At 41.8% G+C, this 16,543-nt stretch overlaps 1 protein-coding gene across 3 annotated transcripts in view; it reads left to right on the top strand.

Annotated features, from left to right (window-relative positions):
* Nucleotides 1-7,019: 7,019 nt before the first annotated feature.
* The window catches only part of lrrc3b (leucine rich repeat containing 3B), a 33,616-nt gene continuing 24,092 nt past the window's right edge, over nt 7,020-16,543 (top strand). For 2 of the 3 annotated variants that reach the window (XM_085262827.1, XM_085262826.1), the window contains exon 1: nt 7,020-7,169. The gene's annotated coding sequence lies outside the window, so the exon portion shown is untranslated. Of the gene's footprint in view, nt 7,170-13,144; nt 13,294-16,543 lie in introns of all 3 variants that reach the window. The other variant, XM_085262828.1, reaches the window with a different exon arrangement.

The following is a 16,543-nucleotide window of genomic DNA, read 5'->3' as shown; positions in this document are numbered from 1 at the left end:
GGGCAGCGCAACGGAGGCTAGACCGTCCCATTTCACAAGCCTCGCACTTCCGGCCTTAGCGGTCTTTGAGTACGCGGCCCTTGAGGATCGTTGAGACTGCGTACTTTAAGGCTGTAGACCCTGAATTGGGATACAGCCAGTGTTTCTCCCTCCATCTCCACCCATGGGAGGAGCCACTGTGTTCTGCTTATTACTCACACCTGTGGGTAATTAAGCCGGGGTCTCATAAGGGCAGCGCACTCAACCTCTCTTCGCCAGATTCTCAGCTAACCCTAGTTAATGCAGGCCACCGCTGTGATTTTGTACACAAGTTGCAAACTACCTTGTCTCATCCTGTATCTCTCTTCCATAGCCACGCACCAAGTTGCCAGACACGAATCTCCGCTGTAGAGCACCCATCCGGACGCTGGACCTCCTGACAGTCTCATGGGTTTCTCGCCCCATGCACCTGCCTGCCTCCCTGCCTCAACGCCAGGGATTTCGGACCACTCACCCAGACCACTCACCCCTCCACGCCACTACTGACCACCCGCGGCAAGTAAGCAGTGCAAAGGAAAATTCAGAACAGACAGCTTGCCCGTATTCCTCCCGAACCATACCTGAACGTCTGTACTCTGATTTCAGTGACTCTGACCCTTTCCCTGGACCCAGCCAACCAGTTTGACTCTCCCTTCAGCCCAATCCACAGAACTGCAGTTTCCACTGACGAGTGATCAGATTGTTTACTTAGCTCAGGCTGCATCCCTCAGAGATAGGGGGCTCCCTATCTCTGAGGGAGAGTCCAGCCACCCTTTGGAGGAAGTTCATTTCCTCTGCTTGTATCTGTGATCTTGTTCTTCAGTCTCTACCCACAACTCGTGACCATAGGTGAGGGTAGGGACGTAGGTCGACCGGTAAATTGAAAGCTTCACTTTTACACTCAGCTGTCTCTCAGTGTAAAAACGTCCTGCAGCTGCAGCACCAATCCATCTGTCAATCTCCTGCTCCCTTCTCCTGTCACTTGTGAACAAGACCCTGACATACTTAAACTCCTCCACTTGGGTAAGGAACTTGTCCCTGACCCGAAGTGGGCACTCCACCCTTTTCCGGCTGAGGACCATGGCCTTACATTTGGAGGTGCCGATCCTCGTTCCCACCGCTTCACACTCGACCTCGAACCGTTCCAGTGTGAGCTGGAGGCCATCACCCGATGAAGCCCACAGAACCACATCATCTGCGAAAAGCTAATCAGCTAATCCAAAATGCTGCAGCAAGAGTCCTGACAGGGACTAGAAAGAGAGAGCAGATTTCTCCTGCTTCCCTTCATTGGCTTCCTGTTAAATCCAGAATTCAAAATCCTGCTCCTCACATGCAAGGTCTTAAATAATCAGGCCCCATCTTATCTTAATGACCTTGTAGTACCATATCACCCTATTAGAGCACTTCGCTCTCGCTCTGCAGGCCTACTTGTTGTTCCTAGAGTATTTAAAAGTAGAATGGGAGGCAGAGCCTTCAGTTTTCAGGCCCCTCTTCTGTGGAACCAGCTTCCAGTTTGGATTCAGGAGACAGACACTATCTCTACTTTCAAGATCAGGCTTCAAACTTTCCTTTTTGCTATAGCATATAGTTAGGGCTGGCCAGGTGACCCTGAATCCTCCCGTAGTTATGCTGCAATAGGTGTAGGCTGCTGGGGGATTCCCATGATGCACTGGGTGTTTCTACCTCACTCACTATGTGTTAACAGACCTCTCTGCATTGAATCATATCTGTTATTCACCTCTGTCTCTCTTCCACAGCATGTCTTTATCCTGTCTTCCTTCTCTCACCCCAACCAATCACAGCAGATGGCCCCGCCCCTCCCTGAGCCTGGTTCTGCCGGAGGTTTCTTCCTGTTAAAAGGGAGTTTTTCCTTCCCACTGTCACCAAAGTGCTTGCTCATAGGGGGTCATATGATTGTTGGGTTTTTCTCTGTATCTATGAAGCACCTTGAGGCGACTTTTGTTGTGATTTGGCGCTATATAAATAAAATTGAATTGAAATTGAATTGAATAGATTCTGAGACCACCCAAGTGAAAGCCTTCAGTCACTTGGCTGCGCCTAGAAATTCTGTCCATAAAAATTATGACCAGAATCCTGTTCATGCTATATTGATTTTAACTTTCCTTCAATAAATCTCATTAAATCACCTTGCTTTCGATGTGCAATTTGTTTTTCAACAATTAATTAAAAACAAACAAACAACAAAAAGCAGAGCATCAAGTATTCTTGGGCAATACACTGTACCCTCATCCTCATCATAGTGCAATTGTGTGTGAATGTCAGATAAATGTGTGGTGTTGAAGTACATGCACAAAAGGCTACCTTTGTGCTTACATGGTGCTGCTGGAGAGAGAATAATGCTGCTGTAACTGCAAAAGACTTAGACGAGAATCCTCCTTATTGGCCAGATGTTCCTGACAGATCTGACAGATCTGGATAAGTTAATACATTTTGTGTGGTCCACTCTGGTCTGCCATGAAATGTTCTAACCTTCTTCTTTCTAGAAAATTTGACTAACAGATTATAGTGAGTAGCAGGACTGATAAGAAGCTGGCCTCATGAGATCATGTCTGCTATATGTCAGCTGTCTTATTCATTTTGTTCCCACGAGATTTCTATTTTCTCAGGAAGGTTTTTATCACAATAGCAAAAGTAAACTAATTAGGATGGAAACAGGCTTTTTAAAGTGTTGATATTTATAAGGCTGTGTTCTTTTGGAACAGCACCATTGTGGTGTTTTCACAGCCTCTACAAGCTGTGAGAAATTCGACAGACGCTTCTCACATAGCACAGATGGAAATATTTCTCAAAGCACAGTGCCACAAGCCAGAATCCCCAACACATGTGCAGTGTATTTAAAGCAGACCTTGTTTGCTCTCAATACGCAGCACTGTCTCTGTGTTTCATTAGTATCTGATCTCAGTTACCATCATTATCTTACAGATTAGTATATCAGTGATTCAAAACTGATAAATCTAAAATGTTTGGAAGTCATTGCAGTCATGAATAATTCAGGCTTCAGGCTTTGTTCAAACTGCATCAGATTTGCTTTTAAGAAGTGATTATATTTGAGTCTGTGAACTAATGGACCATCATCTGATAAATGCCAAGAGTGTGGAGCAGGCGCTGTTTTAAGTCATCTCTCGAGTCAGTATCCCAAAGAGAGACTTACTGACCAGGCACCTCGTTCACACACACTAAAAGAACTGTACAAATGGATATGAAGTCATGAACTTTAGGACCTGACAGCAAACCTACATATGCTGGGGAGGTTGTCATGAGAGAATTTATTCCAGGCCCAAGAACGTCAGTGATGCCTTTACAACAGCAGGGCTAAACTCAGACAATTTACACAAGGATAAGGCGACCGTGGCTCAGGGGGTTGGGAAGCGCATCTGTAACCGGAAGGTCGCCAGTTCGATCCCCGGGCTCTCTGTCCTGGTCGTTGTGTCCTTGGGCAAGACACTTTACCCTACTTGCCTACTGGTGTTGGCCAGAGGGGCCGATGGTGCGATATGGCAGCCTCGCTTCTGTCAGTCTGCCCCAGGGCAGCTGTGGCTACAACTGTAGCTGCCTCCACCAGTGTGTGAATGTGAGAGGGAATGAATAGTGGTATTGTAAAGCGCTTTGGGTGCCTTGAAAAGCGCTATATAAATCCAATCCATTATTATTATTACATTGCTTCCTCTGTCCATCTCAGACCTCCTGACCAAATTACAAGAACCCTTTGTGGTTACATGGTGAGTGGGAGGGGTACCGCTAGACAGGTGTGGAGCCACACAGATACACCTCAACCTCCTAAAAAATGGAGAAAAGCAGAATCCGTTTGTCTGGTGAGTGTGGTGGAGGTTAGAGATGAACTGGGGCTGCAGGTACCTCTCATTGGGATAACCATGTCACACCAGCCCAGTGAGCGGATGTTGCTGCATTCCAACATGTGTTTTGCACACGTGTTCTCTCCCCTGCCTGGTCACTACATACTTGAAGATCACCATGTTGAAATGCACCCAGGCATCACAGTGAGCTCCTATAGATAACCTGAACATAAAAGGCAAACGGTTCAGAAGGAACTGGTTGCTAGAGATACCTTTGGGGGCTGGCTGGTTACTGCCGGAGGTTTGTACTGGGTTTTGTATAACAGGGCGATAGATCTTGTACAATGGACAGAGTACTACCAGGCGACTGCCCAGTCGTGTGCCTCAACAGGAAGCTATCCGGTCGTTCAGTCTGACGTCACTAGCCGTGTCTGGGCCTAAACTCCGCTGCAGCTCCATATATCAAACGATCACTATGGCATTACTGAGAGTTAAAAACTGTCTAAAGTCTTTCATCTTTAATAAAATGATCAGCGTTCTGCTCTACCAGGTGTAACAATTGAGTTTAACATCCAGGCATCCATGAAAACAGAATTTATGACATTTAACGGAGTTAGAAGTTAGCAGGGAGTTAGCTCGCTAGCTTCTATCTAAATACAATATAGCATGTCCTGACTGCGGGGTTTTGGAAACAAATTAAAACGTACAGCTCTGTTATCACTTCCAACATAAATGAAGACAGAAAACTAAACAGCAGTGACGTTTGTAGGGTTACTGAAGTTGGGCTAGCTGGTATATAATGATGTGCTACGTGACCGCTAGCGACACAGCTATTTTAGCATAATATAAACAAGCTAACTTTTTTTCCACTCGATAAAAGTTAACGTGAGTGTTCTCGGTGGTCAGGAACAAATGTAATCGCATGACAGGATGCTGTAAAAGGACCAAACTTCAGCCAGGAGAACAACTGAGATAATCCATCCACAATACGAGGTTAGTCATTCATATACTGCTGCATGGGCTGGGCTGCAGTTACATCCTAAGGTTTTAAAAACTGAGCTTAAATAAATGATTAGCGGTAATAAAAGCCGAGGGAGGTCAACAGTGATCACTGACTGTTTTAGGAGCTTTTTGAGATCAAATAGAAGAAAATACATAACATTAAACATGTTAACAACACAAAAGCCATATTAAACGCAGACTACTTTAGGCCTGGAAGTAGGATTCGTCACGTCATCACTTAACGACCGGATTAGAGTGTAAGACCCACTACAACACTCTGGAAAATGTGTGGTGGGTGGTTGACTCTCTTCATTATTACCTCCTGAGATGCCCATTCACCTTCTGACAATGGCTGAACTCATTGTGCAAATGTCCTGTTTATAAGATGGGGGAAACCTGCAGTCAGCTGAGACTGAAGGAGTCACTTGGATGAGTGATGAAATGTTTCTCCCACTGAAAACGTCCAGATGAACAGAATCAACCTTTCTGGGATTTACTTACCTGGATGATCGAACATGCACCAAGGTCATTTGGTTCTCCCCACTATATTTGCAGTATCAGATTTTTTTAAATCTCAAGATAATCAAGCTAACTAGGAAAGGCACAAAAGATGCAACAAATTAACATAATCAGTGGAACTTTAGTTCTGTAAGTCACCATCTTGATTTTAAAAGAATGCAGTCAAATGGACAGAAAATGTGCAGATGTGCTCCAGTCTGTGTGCCAAATGATCCTTGGCCGAGATACCTCAAGTTGTTCCTGATGTGTTCATTGGAATATGAATGTTAGAAAGCACTTGCATGTAAACGTGTGTGCATGAATGACGTGTTAAGGCGAGTGCTCTAGAAGAACCGTGCTACATATTTACCATATTCCATGAATCAAAACGAAGTCTGTACCTGGTGTTGATACAGACTATGGTTTAACTGCATAGATGCAGATATAGAAAAAATATCTGTAGTCTGTGCAAGATCCTTTACCTGTCTGCAAAATCACGACTTTCTATTCATTTCATTTGGCCTTTACATGGTGAACATTTCAGCTGCATCAAGTTGCTGCTGTTAACCATATCAGTGCCAGGAAAGCAGCTACGTCTGCCATCAAAATAATAGCTCATCATCAGACATCAAACACACGTGAGCCCAAACCTCTCAGGTTTAAGGAAACCTTTCTGTCTTCATGCTTTCCCCTCAATCAGTTGGAATGCTTTTGTCACTTTTTTTCAAGTCAAATGTGAAAGTCAAAGTGAATACAATTCTTTCCTCCTCACTCTAATCTCACTATATTTATTGGAAGTGGTGTGAACTGACTGAAATTGTAGGACGACGGCTGCGATGGTTCAATGTTATAATACTTAGGTTAGCTTAGCTGTTGCAATGCTTAAAGTGTTTGACAAAGGCAGCTGATAAGCACTTATCTCCTGGGAACCTTTAATGCCTGGAGAAGTCCTGGCAGTCAGTTTAATAGTCATTAAAGTGTCTGGATCAAGAGGTGGACCTCTAGACTGACAATATTCACTTCAGAGAAAAACCCAACAATGTAATAACCCCCAATGAGCAAGCACTTTGGCGACAGTGGGAAGGAAAAACCAGGAAAAACCAGGAACACAAGCTTTCACTAATCACAGCGTTGTTTTCCTGCTGAGTTTCTGACTTTCAGACTCGCACCCATTTCCCCTTCACCCGACAGAGCCTGTCCATCTTTTATATACAGTTTTTTCTGACTTCCTCATGGTGCCATTGTTTCACTGTTACTGTGAAGACGTGACAGAAAAATCATGGCATAGTACCTGGGATTACTGTACTTGTGAAATACTTTCTGGAACTGAAGCTACTGATAAAAGTGCAACTGGAACATCAAAATGAAAAACAAACACAAGAACAAATAGGACAATCTCCAAATGTGACACAGTCCAAACAATAGTAATCTTGAATACAGCAGCCTGCTCAAATAAATGAATTTTGTAAAGACAAAACATTTAAGAATGTAAAAATATGGCAATGAAAACATTCAATGGGTTACAGAGAAAGTGATTTTAATATATGGTTCATCTGTCTCCTGTAGTGCCTGGTCATCAACATTTTATACTGAAAGGTGAGACCGGTAGTGGGACCGCCTGTGTCACCCTGTAGCTTCACACAGCAGCCCCTCCCTTTACCCCATTCATTCCTGTGCAGTGTTTTATACTGAAAGGTATAAGATGCTAATTCACACAGCGATTTGTACACGCGTGAGCGGGCAGCAGAGCAGAGACTGCGCTCTCAGCCTGTAATCAGCTTCATGCGATCCGGACTTTCCGCTCCAGCAGTTTCTACAGCCGATGACTGACTGCAGGTGAGCAGACTTGTGTCGCCTGTTGCTCCTGTGTCCGTCTCCGCTGTGTTACGTGCGGACTACCCGTCCTCAGTCAAGGCCGCTGCTTTCATCAATGTTTGCATGGAAAAGAAATGTTTCTTTTTTTAATGTATGATTACTGTGTGATGTTATATAAAACCGCCTGTGTGCTTGTAGTCTTATCTTACAATTCGATTATGAAAGCTTTGAATTGGTGTAGGCAGTTCAGGTAGGGTGATGCGTGATATTTTCACAAGGAACGTCGTGCCAGACGCCATTAAAAAAATAGACTTTAATGTTTATTCTTGTAATTATCTGGGCAGCTTTGCGCATTAAAGTTCATTCGCACGCCATTCAAGAGTAGCGACACCACACATTCATTCGGCTTTCGAGAAAATAGCGAGAAGCTGTTTATTTTTTTGCATAATTTCAACTTTATTCCGGCTAAACCCGCAATTTGCTGCGATCTTTTCTGGGTACACGCACCTCGGATGGCGGTAGCTGTCGTCTATCAGTATTAAAGTTCAAATAATTAGTAAATAACCGCTGCTGAGTCTGGTGTGCGTCGACTTATGCTAATATCTCGCTGATGGATCTATTGCACGGTTATTCGTTTGCAAAAACCAGGCAGCGTAAAGTTGGGTAAAGATGGGTTTGGAATATTCAGTTAAATCAAACGGGAGAAACGACAAGCTGAGAGCTTTCAATGTATGCAGCAGTTCAAGCGTTTTTACGCGCATGGCAACAGCTGGATCTTACTGGGATTGTGTATCTCAGACTGCAGGTGTATATATATATATATATATATATATATATATATATATATATATATATATATGTGTATGTATATATATATGTGTATGTATATATATGTATGTATGTATATATATGTATGTATGTATATATATATATATGTGTGTATGTATATATATATATATGTATGTGTATGTATATATACATATATATATGTGTATGTGTATATATACATATATATATGTGTATGTGTATATATACATATATATATGTATATATATATATATATATATATATATATATATATATATATATATATATATATATACACACACACATATATGTATATATGTGTGTATATGTGTATATATATGTATATATGTGTATATATGTGTGTGTGTGTGTGTGTGTGTGTGTGTGTGTGTGTGTGTGTGTGTGTGTGTGTGTGTATTACTCATATCTGGGTAGTCCCCTAATCATTAGTAGAGACACAATCTCATATCATAATGTCAGCTGCAAGCTTTAGACATGTGACATGAGTAACTTTAAAGTAGTCACTTTTGCATTGCCCCTGTGGGGTGTGCCCCCTCTGTGGGGTGCACTGGGTTGTTTATCACGTGGGTTGTTAATGAATCATTACAGTGCAGTGAGGAATTTTGTTGATATTAAACATCTGAGATGTTCGTTTAGCTTTGGTCAATATATGGAAATGTTAGTGCGGTGAAGGATGATCCAAAATACGTACACAGAGAGGCAGGTGGAGTTGAACAGGGGAACCCTTTATTGGGCTGTATGACAGAGACAGTATGGCAATAACATCTCACTCTGACAACAGAAGGATATCACTTTAAAGGAAACGCCTGGCAACAAAATGAGACACAGATGAACAGAATGTAACTGATGAGACAGGTGTAAGCAAACCTAACACAGCTGAACCAAATGAAAATCCGAAAATTGAGAGTAAGACCCACAGGCTTGATAAAAACCTCTACGCTAAACAGAGACTAGAGGAAAGAAACACAGAGACAGGGAGAAAGCTGACGCAAAATTTAATTCAGACCTGAGAACTAGAAGCAAAGTTAGTTATACTGAAGAACTAGAAATTAATTTGCTTCGCAAACCCAAGATCAAACAGGAACCTACAAAAACTCAGAACCAACAGTCAACACCCATTAAGGTCCATGGGCTGTTGAGGGGAGGAGGTAATTTATGATGTTCATGTGTCAGAATAATTTTCCATATTGTTGTTTTAGTATTAAAAGCTCAGCCAGTCTTAGTAATTAAAAACAACTTTAGAAAACTGAAGGTAATAGTTTTGATTTGAATCAGTTTTTCATTAGCAAGCTAAAGCCATGTGATGGCTAGGTTAGGTTTTCTCTAGGTCATCTGGGGATCTCCGGATGTTTCTGAACAATAAAAAAGGAAGAAACTGAGATTCTGGGTCAGATTCTCTGTGTTGCTAGATCAACACTAGCAACCTGTAAATGTAAAGAAGGTTTCTTCACCTGCACGATCGAGTAAGCATCGAGATGAAGAGCAGTTCAGAGTCAACTTTGATATTAATGCAATTTATTAATTCATTTTTGTTCTCACGTGTTTTCCTTGACTTGCTCACTATTGTTATATCTGTTGGAAAATCTTGCACAAAAAGACTTGTGTTTTAGAATATATACTTAGAATATATATATTTAGAATATATGTCTGGGCTTTTTAATCGTATCAATGATAAATCAGTTCAAATTACTGTCACTGAGTTAAATATGTCCTTTATAAGGGCTACGTTAAAAAGCACTGCAGGTTCCTTTATTTCACTGCTCATACATAGAATAATTCACCATAATCAACATTGGTTCAAATTCATGGTTTAAATACAACAGTTTAGTTTAGAGCTGGTGCCTAAACTAATATCTGTATCTGAACTAAAGAAGTTATACATGAAGATGTGAAAAAAGTAACAATTTTTACTGAAATCCAGCTGACAACTACAGGGACATATAGGGTAGTCCCAAACTGTCACAGGGTAGTTGATGGTTGATTACTTTTTTGTTACAGTTAATTGCAAAAATGAATATGATACCAATATTTAATCAGCACCTGAAGCTTCAATTGAATGAATTAGTGGTTATTAAAAGATGTTTCAATGACAAGCGTTTCATGCAAGAGTAAAAAGTAGGGGTGCAACGATACACAAAATTCACGGTTCGGTTCGATACTTTGGTGTCACGGTTCGATATTTTTTCGATAAAAAAAAAATGTTCATGCCTTTTTAATTTTTCATTTATTAAAATTATAAATATATATTTTAACTCAAAAGTACAGTTTTTAAATTTAATGTTGCTGAAACAAAAAAGTAATAAAAAAAAAAAACTATCTGATGGAGGAATCACTCATCTTTGGAAAAGAGAGTTTATTACAGAGAAATGGCTCTTTCAAAATAAAAGCTATACTATACGCTTCTTCTGGGCTATATTCTCAGCAGCACATTAAACATATCAGGTCCCCATAAGGAGAATCCTGTGCTAACGGCTGTCTAAATGACTCGGGTAAAGTTTGTAGCATGCCTGCTTGTTGTTTTTGTCTGCTTCCACTTGTCTTTGCACCAGGATGATGTCGGCGTAAATGTGCAGTCATATTCGTTGTGTTCCCACTAGTGCTGTCAGCGTTAATCTGAAATGACGTTAACGCCACAACACGGCAAATCTCCGTTAACGAGCTACCGCGGATCGCCCCGAGCGTGGGGCTGGACGGCCAACACGTTAACGAGCTAACTGCGCTAACACACTAGTTCCCACCCATGTAATTGAGCATTGCGTGGCACATCCAACATACTGTTTTACTTTAGTTCATGACTCGCTTACCTTCAGGGTCATACGTCACATGAAGACCAAAATAGTTCCAAACGCCAGATCTGAATGAGGGTGGGGGAGGGTCAATTTGACATGTTGCAACTAGCTTAGCTTCTGTCTTGCTAGCTTGCCCTGCGCTCAGTGGATCTGCGCTCGACAGTGCAGCCTAGGCAGAGTAGTCGAGCGCAGATCCACTGAGCGCTCAACACAGACAGCATCGTCAGAAGGAAAGTTGATAAAATAAATTAAAAATTTTGCATTGTTCGATACCGAACCGAAAGCACTGTATCGAACGGTTCAATATCGATACGAGTATCGTTGCACCCCTAGTAAAAAGTGTGACAGCAAACCCCAGTCTATCCTAGTTCATAATTACAATAATGTATTTATTGCATTTTGCTGATTAATTTGCACTGGCTAAGAATATTTGGCAAATTTTTAAAAGGTTTTAAGAAAAGACTTCCTTAAATGTAAAAATACATTTGAAAAATCTCAAATACAGTGAAGTCAAATAAAACGAGGTAAACTTGCATAAAATAAAATAATTTGCACACTGTCTTTTTTTGGGTGGAGGTTTGTATTAAAAGTAAGAGGCAAAAAGAGTTCTGATATCTCCAAGCTGAGGCAATGTGTGCTTGGTGTGAAGTCAAACTAGTGAATGAGTGAATTAGTATGTGTAAGTATTCAAAAGAGCAAGTGGAGGCTGCACTGACACAGAACATAGAACAACAGAACAGTTTGTCCTGTGATTTGATGCAGTTTTGTGCTCCTGAAAACAGACATGATGGTGATGTTGTAGATGTTAATAATTAAAGGTAGTAATAATTCAGTGTGAAACCCAACAGCTCCAGGTCTTTAGCTCAGTTTTACTGGCCTGTGGACCTTTTTTTTGTTTCACTTTAAATCTGAAAAATGATGTTACATATGCTAGTCAAGGACACCCCACCCCCCCTTTAGATGAACCCCTGCTTGTTGCAGGTATTATGTGATAGAACAGTGAACCAGCTGTCCTCAGGAAGCAGCCTAATTTAAACATGGTATGTCAACAGTTGGTCATTAATAATGTAGTCTTAGTCTTACTGTAGATACTGTGGATGGAGCAGCTCCAAAGTTCTCTTTTCGTCGTGTCGCAGTTTGTTAAACAGATGGTTTGATGAAGGACTCAAAACACCTTTTTTGCCACTAAAGGTTCGAATGGTGATGACAGGAACAGGCGTTTGTTAGGGCAGGGAAATATGGCCAAAAATATTTATCACGATATACATTTGAAAATTTGTGCTAACGATATAAGTGACGATATAATTGACAAGAGACAAAATTCTTTACAACTCCACAACCTTATTAGTGCAAAAAAACCCCATCAATGTATTTTCACTTAAACAAGCAGCTGTTTGTTGCATTAAAGTTTTATAAAAATGTAACAGTGCAAATGCAAATTCCTTGCTGACAGTTTAACCAAAAGGCATTTCCAGTGGAAACTGGCCGACACATCCTCAGCATAACCATGTATAATATCCACAGAACTTAAAAAGAGGTTATACACACACAACACAGTAATATTATGTTGAAGCACAGTACGTATCACTCCGCGAGGCTCCACCTACGATGCCGTAATGCTCCGACAATCCATCAAGCGGCGCGACTTCGTAGCTCAGCAAAGTCGTACTGAAACATTTGACAGATTTTCGAGCGCCGTGTACATAAAGTTTCGAGGTCAGTAACACAACCAGAGTTCATACATAAGGCACACGGGATTATAAGGGGCTCTGTCGACTTTCAGAAAAATCAAAGGATTGATTTTAAGTGTGCCGTATTTTCCAAACAATACACGACGGCCCGCTAGCATGCGCTACCAAAAATAGTGCTTTGTTGTGTATCTGACGGGCGAAAGCCAGACCAGTTCCACACCAGTGAACCATTTTTACAAACCAGTTCTGGTTCATCGGTTTCATTCAACGATCCGCTTTCGCCCTTCTCATTTCCGTCGCCGCCATGGTTTTTCTGCCATGTTCGTATGAAAACAAAGGCTCTGCACATGTGCGTTTTACCCATATTCTATCGCCATATTTCATTTTCATTTCTTGGTAATGGCTCCGCTTCTCTGCTCTTCGCGGATGTTGTGTAGACAGACAACATCATCGTCAATGCTCCTGTTGTGTTATCAGTTTTTACAAACTGGGTTTGATGTTTTTAATCATTTTGTAGATGAGGCCTAACAAGCGTAGTACTGGTTTAGACTGCCAAGCTGGCACATGTGGTGATTTAAACCCATTTCGACAGGCTGTGCACACATTTACTCACTGACATTCAAACTCTAAAGTCTGTGATTCTTAAATTTTGCAGATTTCATAGAAATCTCTTCTTTTCTATGTTAAGCCCAACATCAGTTCCATGAGAAAGCAGACTTCCCTGTGTAAAAGCCCCTCACGTATACAGGCACACCGCTCTTCCTCCTCCCTGCTCTGCTTCATCACGTGAATAACCAGCAAGACCAGAAGGCATTGTGCAGACACATACAGACTGCAGTAAGTGGCACACAGAGAAAAGAGCGTGAACTTATTTTTACTGCTTTAATTTAAAAGGTTGCAAACTGTGATGTGTGTAAAGAGTATCTGCTACCGTGGCAACCGATTTTTTCACAGATACAAAACACGTACGTATACGGGAGCCATGACTGACGTGTAAAATCCATCTTCAGCTAATGTTCATTTTAAAAGTGCAGTTGGACTGATTACCTATACACTCTATTCAGACATTCAAATAATATATACAGCTGAAAATTGTTTAATGAATTATTTTATTGGAAATAAAAACATATCTCAAACCTGAAATAAAAATAGATAATTGTAATAACTTTGTGTTAGCTGTGAAAGCAGCACTAGAATAAAATTCAACTTAGTTTCATGTATATAGTGCTAAATTACAGCAAACCCCAACAGTCGGACACCCCCGTGAGCGTTGGCGACAGAAAGAAACCTCTGGTGGAATCAGGCTGGGTAAGGGCCTGCCATCTGTCACGACAGGTTGGGGATGATAAGAGGGCAACGCTGTGGAAGAGAGAGAGGAATAATAACTAATGATTCAATGCAAAGTTGTGTACGAATATATGGAGAGTGAAAAGAGCAGAGTAAAGAAGAAACACTCACTGGCCCATGGAAGCCCACAGAAGGCCGGGTTCAGGGTCACCTTCATCAAACAGAAAGTTCAACTCATAATCTTAAAAGTAGAGAGCAGACAGGCGGCCTGTCTCCTGCATCTGGCACAGAAAATGAACTGCTGTTCAGAGAAGAAGCCAGTTCCAAGAAATCAAGAAATTCATTAGTGACAGTAATCATATTTCTGCTTTTCTACATATTTGGCAAGAAACCTGGTAAATAAATACTAGAATCAGTCCTGGTTTTTAACATAAACATAATCAGCTAATTATCCAGTCTTTTAATAGTCATGAAAATATGTTCAGATCTAGCGTACTGATGATGCATTCACCTCATAAATCACGACTCACTGCTCTACCAAACATGACCGTGCATAGGCTTCCCTTATATGTTAAAAGTATCTTTATCTCTGATACTGTCCTTGTATTTACTTGCTATCAGATTGATACCAAATTTTGAAGTATCGCACTCCATTAACAGAGAATCAGAGTTCAACCACTGTGGTTGCAAATGTGACCTCATTTCTCGATGGTGCGACTAAAAAGATTCTAAGTGGCACCGGTGTGACCAGCTGTTTGAGTGAAGAAAGTCTCCGTGTGGTCAACAACAGACAAAAACACACTATGCCCATATCGTGGTCTAATCAGAGATAGTCAGGGGTGGGACCTCTGATTGGCTGTGGTCCAGATATTCCTGTCAGCCTACATGTATGTATGTTTGAAAGCGGATAGACAGGTGAGTAGTAGGGGTGGGTTTCAAGAATCGATTTTCCGATTAGAATTGATTTTAGCTTGAATAATGCGACATTGATTCATTAAATCCTGAATCGATTGTCCATCCATCCATCCATCCAGCCATCTTCATCCGCTTTATCCGAGGCCGGGTCGCGGGGGCAGCAGCCTAAGCAAAGAGGCCCAGACCTCCCTCTCCCCAGCCACCTCCTCCAGCTTATCCGGGGCAACACCAAGGCGTTCCCAGGCCAGCCGAGAGATATAATCTCTCCAGCGTGTCCTGGGTCTGCCCCGGGGCCTCCTCCCGGTGGGACATGCCCAGAACACCTCACCCAGGAGGCGCCCAGGAGGCATTCTTGTCAGATGCCCGAACCACCTCAGCTGGCTCCTTTCGATGTGGAGCAGCAGCGGCTCTACTCTGAGCCCCTCCCGGATGGCCGAACTTCTCACCCTATCTCTAAGGGAGAGGCCAGCCACCCTTTGGAGGGAGCTCAATCGATTGTATTAAATGTATTTTGCCAGAAACGCCAGAAGCTCACAAAACTATTTAAACAACCACCAAACAGCCAAAACAGTAAATGAGAGCACCACACAAAGACATGAACACAAAGTGTGGACGTCGGGGCTGAAAGCCGACAGCTCAAACCAGAATGTACTTCAAGAACAGTTTCTCACCTCAAATCTGTGTTTTCTGCATTATTCGTTTGCTTGTCGCGCACCGGTCTGTAGTTGTGTACAGAGCTGACGGCCGCTGTTTGTTTTTCTTTTCCACAAAAATGACCTCCAACAAGAAAGCCTCATTTCTGCTGTTCAATACTGAAGAAATTTAAACTTTTTAAAATGATGCCAAATTGCAAAACGCTTAGCCGTGTCTCTAATCAAACCTCTGTAACACTTACTTCACTTCAGCAGCATTCACATGTTGATTCATGGTTTTGTTCAGTTTCTGTTCTACTGCAGAATATTTTTAAGGTTATCTGCTACAGAAAACCTGGCCAGGAAAATCTGCTTCATGTTTTTCTGTTTTATCCTCAGTTACTTTGACACAAAGGCCTCTGCTGTGATGTTTGCATCTCTGATGAAGTCTCACAAGTGTCAGTACTGATAAATGATCAGAATTATATTTCTGAATGTCTGAGTCAAAATTGAATCGAATCAGGACCTTGTGAACCGGAATCAAATGGATTATAGAAAGATACCCAGCCCTATGAGCAGCCTAGGCCTGACGGAAGTGGATGTAGCTGTGGGTAAAGAGAAAAGATGAAAAGAACGATCGGTAACTTTTGTTAAGTTAAGGCCTGATCCATCTAAAATTCAAAGTCAGTGCTCTGACATGGAGCCATCGACCTCTCTGGTCCAGAGACGGCATCACATAATGAGCCACACACGATCGACTCCGAGCCAGAGCCCAGTGAAAGTAAAACGGGGAAAGTTTATACATTTGGAACAGAGTGGCTTGAGCAGTCTCCCTGGCTAAGATAGAGTAAAGCTGACAACATGATGCACTGCATTTACTGTCGTGAGTGTGGAAAGACCACAGCCGCCAGTACTGCATTTGTGACTTGTGCTGATAAAGCACAGTGTATCCAGAACACATTATATGCTGCGATAAATGCACTGCCCAAGTGTCCCCTCTCCCCACGGCCTTTCAGCAGCAGGCAGCAGCAAACAGGTCGTCAGAGGAGCCGATGTGATGATTAAGTTTAACATTGTCTACAATATTACCAGCGTGCCAAAGCACTTTATGCACAAGCACTTTTTCAGTAACTTATCTTTCTTGTAGAAATGTGCTCCAAATAAAGAACTTTGTGTTGACAAGATTGTTAGTTAATCATTTACAAATCAATGTTGTCTGTATGGACAGCAATTTCCCCCCCAGAAAGTGCACG

The sequence above is a fragment of the Mchenga conophoros genome, linkage group LG22 (assembly GCF_057382185.1).
Source record: "Mchenga conophoros isolate Kocher_MC1m ecotype Shallow Benthic linkage group LG22, M_conophoros_male_GT1.1, whole genome shotgun sequence".
NCBI lineage: Eukaryota > Metazoa > Chordata > Actinopteri > Cichliformes > Cichlidae > Mchenga > Mchenga conophoros.
Note: the sequence above shows the minus strand (reverse complement) of the source record. Positions and strands in the feature narration are given on the sequence as shown.